This window comes from Mytilus galloprovincialis, chromosome 9, assembly GCF_965363235.1.
Source record: "Mytilus galloprovincialis chromosome 9, xbMytGall1.hap1.1, whole genome shotgun sequence".
Taxonomy (NCBI): domain Eukaryota; kingdom Metazoa; phylum Mollusca; class Bivalvia; order Mytilida; family Mytilidae; genus Mytilus; species Mytilus galloprovincialis.
The window spans coordinates 19,982,938-19,994,392 of record NC_134846.1 but is presented as its reverse complement, the minus strand read 5'-3'; the positions used below and the strand labels follow the sequence as shown (position 1 = coordinate 19,994,392).

General features: G+C 34.2%; 1 long non-coding RNA gene across 1 annotated transcript; it reads right to left on the bottom strand.

The window, feature by feature from the left end:
• Positions 1-834: 834 nt before the first annotated feature.
• LOC143044582 (uncharacterized) lies at positions 835-4,990 on the bottom strand. Its single transcript, XR_012968723.1, has 2 exons — positions 4,652-4,990; positions 835-1,463 (listed from the first exon to the last, which is right to left on the bottom strand). It is a non-coding gene; the product is annotated as an uncharacterized LOC143044582 (long non-coding RNA).
• Between the last annotated feature and the right edge of the window lie 6,465 nt (positions 4,991-11,455).

The following is an 11,455-nucleotide window of genomic DNA, read 5'->3' as shown; positions in this document are numbered from 1 at the left end:
AACGAAGTGTAGTCAGATCATCGGCTTTGTAGGTCGTGAAGCATTGACATAGGATTTGTATTTTAATCCGATTTGTCAGAACAAGGATCTTTCAGTTACACAATCCGACTATTTATATGTAATAACATTATATGTATGTCTCATAAAATAATGATATTGTGGTTGGCTAACAGCTATCTCGCGTCATTCTGAAATTAACTTTAATTTCAAAATAGAATATAACATTCATGATGACACGTCGTCCTTCAATAAAGTGTACGGGAAAATATAAGAAAAACCTTTATAGCTATTGTGTTTTTATTATCATAGAAAAAAATGGAATTATAAGTAAGTAAAGCTTCTTTTGGTAATTTTATAGTGTTGTAAAAGCGTTGACCGTGCTCACTATTTAAAAATGAACCTCGGTCAACGCTTTGAAACGCGCGTCTGGCGTAATAAATGATAATCCTAGTACCTTTGATAACTATTTACACCACTGGGTCGATGCCACTGCTGGTGGACGTTTCGTCCCCGAGGGTATCACCATCCCAGTAGTCAGCACTTCGGTGTTGACATGAATATCAATTATATGATCATTTTTATAAATTTTCTGTTACAAAACTTTGAATTTTTTGAAAAACTAAGGATTTTCTTATCCCAGGAATAGATTACCTTAGCCGTATTTGGCACAACTTTTTGGAATTTTGGGTCCTCAATGCTCTTCAACTTTGTACTCGTTTGGCTTTACAACTATTTTGATCTGAGCGTCACTGATGAGTCTTATGTAGACGAAACGCGCGTCTGGCGTAATAAATTATAATCCTGGTACCTTTGATAACTATTTACACCCCAAAATATTACAAAAAGAATCATTTAATTCTTAAATAGCAACAACAACATTCAGCAAACAATGATTGGTTGAATACATAAAATTAAAAAAGTTCATTGTCAGTACCATCGTCAGTACCATCGTCAGTACCATCGTCAGTACCATTGTCAGTACCATCGTCAGTACCATCGTCAACCATCGTCAGTACCATCGTCAGTACCTAATAAATCAGAGACGCACTCTATTCCATTCGTTACGACTTGTTTCAAAGCGTCGTCAGATTGAGAACTTTTGAAGGATACAAGTTGACTTAATTGCTTAAAGTTAGATAAATAGATATCACAGAAGCTGCAATCCTGATAGCACGTCTCTTGTGCTTCAAATGTTTCGGTCTGCAGCTCAGTACAGTTCTGTCCTGCTTCCAAACTTTCGTTGTATTTCACTACCAGAGCTTTTGTTATGCACGGTTTTATACAGTCAATCCATGCTTTTCCCCTCTTTGTAAATCTACTGTAGAATTGACCAAACCTTTTACAGGAGTTGAAGCCAAAGCCGAGAATCCCATCAGAGCCACATTGTCTCTGCTCTTCAAAACATTTGTAAAATTTACAATCCCCTTCATTCCCTTTTGCAACACATTTTGGATCTACCAATGCTACAATGATGAAATAAATGAGTGAAGAATTCTTTTGTTAGATGAAATAAAGTGTCAGTCAATGAATATTCATTTTCATTGTAACATATAAATATAAAATGCAGAATTTGTAGGTATTAAATAATTTCTAAATAGTTGATGCAATATACGGAAACTGATATTAAACTACTCTTTTATATCATCCATGCATCTTTTAAACTTTTCGTTCTTGATTGAATGTCAGAAATAAATAAAAAAAAGTAATGTCTTTAACCCAGGACTAAGATATTGTCTTTATATATTAAAATGAAATTACAAAGGACTAAGATATTGTCTTAATGTATCAAAATGAAATAACATAACACATTAAGCAAGTTTCTTTCAGAATTAATTTCTTGTCATTCTCAGTTTCGATAGAAAAATGAAAATCAAACGTTTTATGTGTTTAAGCTTTCCAAAAAATGTAGTCTCGATTGTGCCTGAAGACGTCATTGTTTAGAATCACGTATTGTTGGATTCAAAATATTAAACTCAACTTAACACTAAACACACGCATCTATTTGATCACCATTGAAGGTGTTACACTGTTGAAAACACGTATATTATTCAATATCACTCTTAATATCAGCACACCAATGTTTAATAGCTATGTTTTGTTATTCCCTCGCCGGGATTAGATTGATTGATTGATTGTTGGTTGCTTAACGTCCAGTGGCAAACATTTCATGCATATTCAGGACGAGAACAGGTTCACAATAAATACAATAGGTAGGTTGATACGATAGAGGCCATCTGGGATGATGGTCGGGGAAATTTGGACTGCCACTGGAAAATGAGGGTGTCTTGGATAGAGACAGAAATTTTGCCTTGCAACAGGCCACCTACGGACCCCTCAAAAAAGTTGTTGCAAGGGTTCTTAACGTGCAAAGAGCGTGGCACTCTCTTTACACTCGGCATAGGATTTAACGTCCCCCTTCTGACCGGACGTGACTGCGAACGTGATACATTCCGCACAGCCAAGCGGACGCCCCACTTCGGCTGCGTTTTACTGCCGGTCGGGAGAAGACCAAGTGACCATATTTCTATACCCCAGTCACCCTTGGGGGCCGCTGGGATTAGAACCCTTGATTCTGTGACATCGTTGCAACATTGTCTGCATCGTGTTCACATGTCAAGCGCCCCTAGACCACTCGACCAACAAGACTACATATTTTTAAGTGCATTTCGTCAAAAAAAGACTCTTGAATCAAAAATTTAAAAAGCCAAATAAAGTACGAAGTTAAAGGGAAACCTGGACCAGGGAAAGGAAAATCAACTTTGAAATCCAGTGTTTCTACATATCCTTTGGACAGAATAGCAATTGACATCATAGGTCCTTTGCCCATAACTACGGGTGCAAATGAATAAATTATGGTAGTGGAAGATTATTTCACTAAATGGACAGAATCTTATGCAATACCAAATCACCAAGCTCTTACAGTAGCTGACAAACTTGTTACAGAATTCATTTGCAGATTTGGCTGTCCATTCCAAATTCACACAGATCAAGGCCGCGAATTTGAATCTGGCCTATTTGCCGCCATATGTGACAAATTAGGAATTGACAAAACCCGAACATGTCCATACAGACCCCAGTCTTACGGAATGGCTGAACGTTTCAATCAAACTTTACAATCAATTCTACGTTTATTTGTTAATGAACATAGAAATGATTGGGACGATCACATTCCATTCATTAGTATGGCATACAGAGCCACTCAACATGCAATCACAAAATGTTCTCCGAATCTCTTGATGTTTGGACATGATTTAGATGTCCAATTGATGTTATGTTTGGCTTACCTCAAGGTTATAAAAAATACCTTGTCCAGCTTGATATGTTGAGTGGGTTCAAGAAGCTCTTAGAAATGCATTCCAGTTAGCACATACACAATCTGGTTTAAGTGCAAATAGACAAAAGGAAAATTTTGATAAAAATTTTAAAAGAAGCTTGGATGAGGCTGGACTTGTCCATACAAAGTTATTAAGAAAATTACTGATTTGACATACAGAATACCAAAAGACACAAGTACTAAACAATTAGTTGTACATGTAGATCATTTGAAACCATACCAAGCTGCAATACTCCAACTGTACAAGAGCAAAGCGTTACACCACACGAAAATGTACCAACCAATATTCAGAAAGAAAGGTTTTGACTAATGCTGACTAAAAAAAGTAAAGACATTTGCACAATATCTCTGAATTCATCTTAGATTCTGAAAAATAAAGATTAGCCGAATTTTCATTGTTGACTTTTCAAAAAATCCACATGTTTAACCCAAAATCGAAAAAAATGTTTCAAATTGCGAAAACTTAAGTCGCAGGCTAGGTATCTTTTTACAGGAAAACATGTGAATAACAAGCAGTTGTATTCAGTTTCTGAAACTATTTGTTTTCTAATAATTTATGAGGGAAATGGGATGGAGGGAGGACTGAAGAATAAAATATAGAATTAATATTTGCAAAAGTGTAGTTTGTAAAAAAAAAATAATGTAATAAAAATCCAGGGTCATGGAGCTTTGTCAAAATTGTAAAGCATCACTCTTTCGAAATAAGATTTTTATATTTTATTTAAATTGGTATGGAGCCTACATATTTGAACACCAACTTCTTTGTTTATTAGGAGAAAAAAAAAGAATGATGAAATTTATAAATAAAATATAAAAAGTTCGCTTTTGGGTCATGTAAAATGCTGTCAGAATATATTTATTTAAACTTTGGCCGCGTATACGCTCGCTTCAAAATCAAATTAGTAGATGCACCATACATTCTGTTTTGAATTTAAGTGGTTGGAGTTATTTTCTCTCAAATGGATATATTTGTTTTGCAAATATTTTGGAATCTAGTTATTATTGCATATAAGATAAAATAAAAAAAATGAAAAATATAGTCATAATATATGTATCTATTGTATATATTATCAATTTATTCTTTTAATTCTGGGGGAAATCGTTAATATGTGATAGCGTTCTATTCGTGGCTTTCGGATTTACACCGAGGTCGAAAAGTTCCGTTTGTGATTAAGAACCAAAAGGCGGCATGTCAAAATCAGACTTTTGAATTATTTATTATAGACATATAGCCATATTCATAAGATAATTATCTATTATATTAAAAATTTAAAGCAATAAATTTACATTTTGATCAGTAAAATAATAAAAATTTACCTTGGGTACAAAATGGAAGAAGTACAAGACAAACGAGTGAAATCTTCATCCTAACAAGATCCATGATGTCTCTCTATATATGTGCGTGTGTGCGTAAAGTGTAAAAAGACTTCAAAGATTTTCTTTTTATTGCAGAGTAATGTTCTAATTATATTGTTCTTTACAGAAGGATGTGACTGATACACTAACAAATCAGAAATTAATATTTTAATCAGATAAAAAAATTAAAAAAAATAAATCATTGTTTCGTAAGGAAATACATACAACTTATATTGAATAATTAAAATTATGACATTCGAAAACTTAACTTGTTCGTAAACTCGACATCCTAGATACCAGGATAAGAATTATGTACGCCTGGACGATTACGAAAGACTCATCAGTGACACTTAATTCAAAGAAATTTAAAAGGCCAGATAAAGAACGATCGAAATGAAATAGCATAGTTCTGAAAGGTGTTGCCATATACAGCTAAGGTATAAATCTGTTCCTTGGGTAGAAAATCCTTATTATTCCGAAAAATTCTAAATATTGTTTAGTTAAAAAAGAGAGGGGCACGGTGTCGCGGTGCAATTATAAACCATAAGTCTGATAAATACACATCCAACCATAAGTCCGATAAAAACAAACAAAACCATAAGTAAAAGAAAAACAACAAAATTAATGATAATTCAGCTGGGCCCTAAACAAAATTGTAATATATCATGTCCCTGGAAAATTTACCTCTTTCAACCCCCCCCCCCCCCCCCCCCCCCTCACTTTTTCTGCAGTATCTAAAACAATCTACGTGGTTTTTTTTTCATCTACACCATTAAAGAAATCAATTTTACAATTTTAATTCTTGATAAAAAAAATCTAGAAACAAAGGACTTCTTATAATTATTATCTAGAAACAAAGGACTTATAATTATAAGAAATACGCATGTTCGTCAATTTTTCAACGTCATTGAAGAAACCTAGCTTCATTTTTATATACATGTATATACATTAATTAGGAACTGCCCAGATTTGAAAACTGGGTCACCATTTCTCACATTTCGGAAAAAATCCTTAGAGTCATATGAAACTTATTAGTAACTGTTGCTTGCTACATTGTAACAGGAAGCAACTCGCCGACATATTTTCCGTATGCAAGTGACCTAAGCGTGACCCTCTCGTAAAACTCCGTTGATCGCAATACGGATGGATCTGTCATTTAAACATTTTTTTTCTGATTGTACATGTTATACATTTTGTACACGTTTCCAATATCCTTGCTTCTTTGTTGATTATTTACTATAAGATGACAATCGGTAAACCACGGCTTCAAAACACTGCAATTAATGAGCTGCCATATTTGTTAAATCATAACAGACCGGCGTTTTGCATTTGCTCCAATTTTTTTCTTTCATTTGTGCCGATTTTTAAATTACAGGTAAAATACAGTTAACATACAGCATATTTTTCATTAAAGACCTCTTCCGTTAGCCAGTTGTACAAATTTTATGAATTGTCAATCAAAACATGTATACAACTGTTGTCCCCTGCTCACCACAGGGAGGTGGAAGTAGTAAAATAAAGGAGTTAAAGCACTCTGTTATCTTAAAATCATGAATTTAAATCCATAAAAACGGAAAACATTAAAATCATAAATCTGTTCTTGCATTTTACAAAATATGTAGGCAACATATCTAACTTGTATTCCTTATTTGTTATTTCATCTCTTCTATATTTGGCATACCTGTCGATAGGTATAGTACATGTAAAAGTACTAACGTACCTGTAACTTACCTGCAAATCCAATTAGGAAAAAATATAAAATCAGCGCAAATGAAACTAGAAGCTCTAAAGAGCCTGTGTCGCTCACCTTGGTCTATGTGAATATTAAACAATGGACACAGATGGATTCATGACAAAATTGTGTTTTGGTGATGGTGATGTGTTTGTAGATCTTACTTTACTAAACATTCTTGCTGCTTACAATTATCTCTATCTATAACAGTACTTTCTGTGGAAAATGTTATTGAAAATCTTCAAATTTTAAGAAAATTGTTAAAAATTGACTATGACATGTATGAAGGGCAATGATTCCTTAGGGGGTCAATTGACTATTTTGGTCATAGTGACTTATTTTTAGTTCTTACTTTGCTGTACATTATTGCTGTTTACAGTTTATCTCTATCTATAATAATATTCAAGATAACAAAAAACAGCAAAATTTCCTCAAAATTACCAATTCAGGGGCAGCAACCTAACAACCGATTATCCGATTCATCTGAAAATTCCAGGGCAGGTAGATCGTGACCTGATCAACAATTTTACTTCCTGTCAGATTTGTTCTTAATGCTTTGGTTTTTGAGTTATAAGCCAAAAACTGCATTTTACCCCCATGTTCTATTTTTAGCCATGGTGGCCATCTTGGTTTGTTGGCCGAGTTACCGGACACATTTTTTTAACTAGATACCCCAATTATGGCTAAGTTTGGTTAAATTTGGCCCAGTAGTTTCAGAGGAGAAGATTTTTCTAAAAGATTACTAAGATTTACGAAAAATGGTTAAAAATTGACTATAAAGGGCAATGACTCCTAAAGTGGTCAACTGACCATTTTGGTCATTTGACTTATTTGTAGATCTTACTTTGCTGAACATTATTGCTGTTTACAGTTTATCTCTATCTATAATAATATTCAAGATAATAACCAAAAACAGCAAAATTTCGTTAAAATTACCATTTCAGGGGCAGTAATCCAACAACGGAATGTCCGATTCATCTGAAAATTTCAGGGCAGATAGATCTTGACCTGATGAACAATGTTACCACATGTCAGATTTGCTCTAAATGCTTTGGTTTTTGAGTTATAAGCCAAAAACTGCATTTTACCCCTATGTTCTATTTTTAGCCATGGCGGCCATCTTGGTTGGTTGGCCGGGTCACCGGACACATTTTTTAAACTAGATACCCCAACGATGATTATGGCCAAGTTTGGTTAAATTTGGCCCAGTATTTTCAGACAAGAAGATTTTTCTAAAAGATTACTAAGATTTACGAAAAATGGTTAAAAATTGACTATAAAGGGCAATAACTCCTAAAGTGGTCAACTGACCATTTTGGTAATGTTGACTTATTTATAGATCTTACTTTGCTGAACATTATTGCTGTTTACAGTTTATCTCTATCTATAATAATATTCAAGATAATAACCAAAAACAGCAAAATTTCCTTAAAATTGTCAATTCAGGGGCAGGAACCCAACAACGGGTTGTTGGATTCATCTGAAAATTTCAGGGCAGATAGATCTTGACCTGATGAACAATTTTACCACGTCAGATTTGCTCTAAATGCTTTGGTTTTTGAGTTATAAGCCAAAAACTGTATTTTACCCCTATGTTCTATTTTTAGCCATGGCGGCCATCTTGGTTGGTTGGCCGGGTCACGCCACACATTTTTTTAAACTACATACCCAAATGATGATTGTGGCCAAGTTTGGATTAATTTGTCCCAATAGTTTCAGAGGAGAAGATTTTTGTAAAAGATAACTAAGATTTACGAAAAATGGTTAAAAATGGACTAAAAAGGGCAATAACTCCTAAAGGGGTCAACTGACCATTTCGGTCACGTTGACTTATTTGTAAATCTTACTTTGCTGAACATTATTTCTGTTTACAGTTTATCTCTATCTATAATAATATTCAAGATAATAACCGAAAACAGCAAAAATTCCCGAAAATTACCAATTCAGGGGCAGCAACCTAACAACGGGTTGTCGGATTCATCTGAAAATTTGAGGGCAGATAGATTGTGACCTGATAAACAATTTTACCCCATTTCAGATTTGCTCTAAATGCTTTGGTTTTTGAGTTATAAGCCAAAAACTGCATTTTACCCCTATGTTCTATTTTTAGCCATGGCGGCCATCTTGGTTGGTTGGCCAGGTCACGCCACACATTTTTTAAACTAGATACCCAAATGATGATTGTGGCCAAGTTTAGTTTAATTTGGCCCAGTAGTTTCAGAGGAGAAGATTTTTGTAAAAGTTAACGACGACGGACGACGACGACGACGACGACGACGACGACGACGGACGACGGACGACGGACGCCGGACGCCAAGTGATGAGAAAAGCTCACTTGGCCCTTCGGGCCAGGTGAGCTAAAAATGAAATCGGCGCAAATGAAAGAATGAAAATTTTCAAAATCGGCGCAAATGTCATACGCCCATAACAGACAGAGACCAAAAAAAATTGACGATTATACGATATTTTTGCATAAGGAATGATAAAATCGTGCACAGAAGACTAAGTTAAGGATAAATGCATGTATTGGTTTAAGAATTGGATATTATTTTTCACCTGTTACTCGTTTCATATGATTTAATAATATAAAAATGTCCTACATCAGACACCAAGCAATCGCATCAAAATGATCACCGTGTATCATCAGTACACCGGATATAGGTACTAACCAAGCGGGCATGATCGATTTTGACCTTACACGGTAACGAAAATCTTTTGTTTTGCTTTATCAATATTCAATGTACATTTCTCAACATTTGAAATTCATGCTCCCAAATAATTTTCTCATCGATTTTTTCCTATTCATAAAACAACTTTGATATTTTAATAGGAACAATTAACTTGTACATGCGCAAATAGTTGTGAATGTCAACACCAACTTTCAATTTCGATACAGTTGTTGAGACATTAACATGTTTTATCTGAAAGAAACCTACTACAGGGCAAAAGTAATAGTTACCAATCATAAACCTACCTGTGATTACTCATTCCTTGGAACATTTTGGGTAATAAACGAGTATGAAAATAAAGTTTTTGTGTACGGTGTACAACAACTTAACTATGCACCGTACATAAGGATTTATGTTGTCAGCTAAACACCGTACACAACGTTTTTTTAGTGATAAAATATCGAAAAATAACATATGTATGAAAGATTTCAATGCCAATTATTGAAACAGCTATACTTCTTACACACACACATTGACCTTCTATCAGAAAAAGAGTTGCAATACATATAGAATTATATCGGATGAGACGAGGGCCAACTTCTTTGACAAGTATTTGAACATGCTTTTACAATGTTTTGATAATCCCTCTTGTTTTGGGAAACTAATGAAACATCTCTAATCATCAACCTACGACCAAATCATTTCTTAAAAGAGCAATTATGTTTAGATTGAAGTACATAAATTATTGATATTATGTGAACAAAACAAAGATTTTCGTTACCGTGTAAGATCAAAATCGCTCACGCCCGCTTGGTTAGTACCTATATCCGCTTTACGATGATACACGGTGATGATGTTGGATTTAAAATTAGGTTATCACTAAGAAAACACAAACTTTTCAACAAAAAAATATTGTCACTTCATATATATATATATATATATATATATATATATATATATATATATATATATATATATATATATATATATAATAGACGGTAATTGTTGACAAGATGGCGATGTGTCGAGAACTGATAGTGAATTTCAAAAATCGATTTTGATCTCTTTACATAGAGAATAAAAGTTTGTTTTAATTATGCGTTTTTTACCTTTAAAGAACCAAATAGCATTTTTTCATCATTTTGCGGAGTTTCCCTTAAAGAAATATATAAAACTCATCTTTTTCTGTTTTGAATATACATCCCTCGAGTCTGTCCATTTATTTATAATATTGTAACGTTTGTGAGTCACTTTATTTGGTTCATTTATTTATTTCATTATTAGTATTTTTAATTATTTTCCCAGAAAGATTGCTTATTATTATTTTATCACTTTCTGATTTTTTTTTTCATTCATTACATTTTAGTGACGTAACGAACCTCGCATTAGCATTTTATATGTAAAATATAAAAATATTGTTTCCTTCTCAACCAATCAGAGAGCTCGATTGAATTTGCGGGGAAAATTTAGCTAGTGCAGATATTGTCTGCTAGAAATGATTCTCAGCCCCAGACTCCCAGGTGTATAGATGTAATGTAAAAAGGGGAATTTTCAACCATGTGCGCGATATTTTTGGAAGTGGTCTCGGTAGGAATCACGCGCTATTTTATAATTAGTGGATTGAAGAAAATGTGTTTAACAGTAGTTTTTTAGGTAAAAAGTCCCCCTCCTATGATTTTCATGTTTATATATATTTTGACTGACTAAAACTGGCTGGTTTTTGATCACGATTTGCATTGGAGATTTAACGGAAAACTTTGAATATTTACGTGTTGAGGCGTTATTTATTTAGAAAGCGGTTTGCTGGTAAAAGTATGAGTTGAGTTTTTGAAAAGTTCTTTGAACTGAATAAAAGTTGTCAGTTGGCGAATAACGAGATTCTAGATTTAAGACTCTAGTAAGCTCGGTACAAGAAATCTGAATTTTCAAACATCTCCCCACCTGAAATATACAAATAATTATACAATCTGAAAAACAGGCGCACATTTTTCGCAAGGTATCAAAAGGCGCTATGTTAAAAAATCTGAAGCTAGAGCACAAAATTTGGTAAAAAACATAGGGGTTGGTCTATTCTAGGGATCCTAGAGAAATATAATGAGGGGTGTCACGGGATATGACTATATAGGTCTTGTAGAGGAGAAACAGGCGCACAGTTTGTGCAAGGTATCGAAGGGCGCTATGTTCAAAAATCTGAAACTAGAGCACAAAATTTTAAAAAAAAATGTAAAAAAACATGGGGGGTGGGGGGTGGGGGGGGTGGGGGGGGGGGGGGGGAGTCGGTCTATTCCAGGGCTTCTAGAGAAAAATAAAGGCGGGTGTCACGGGGTATGACTTTATAGGTTTTGTAGAGGTGAAGCAGGCGCA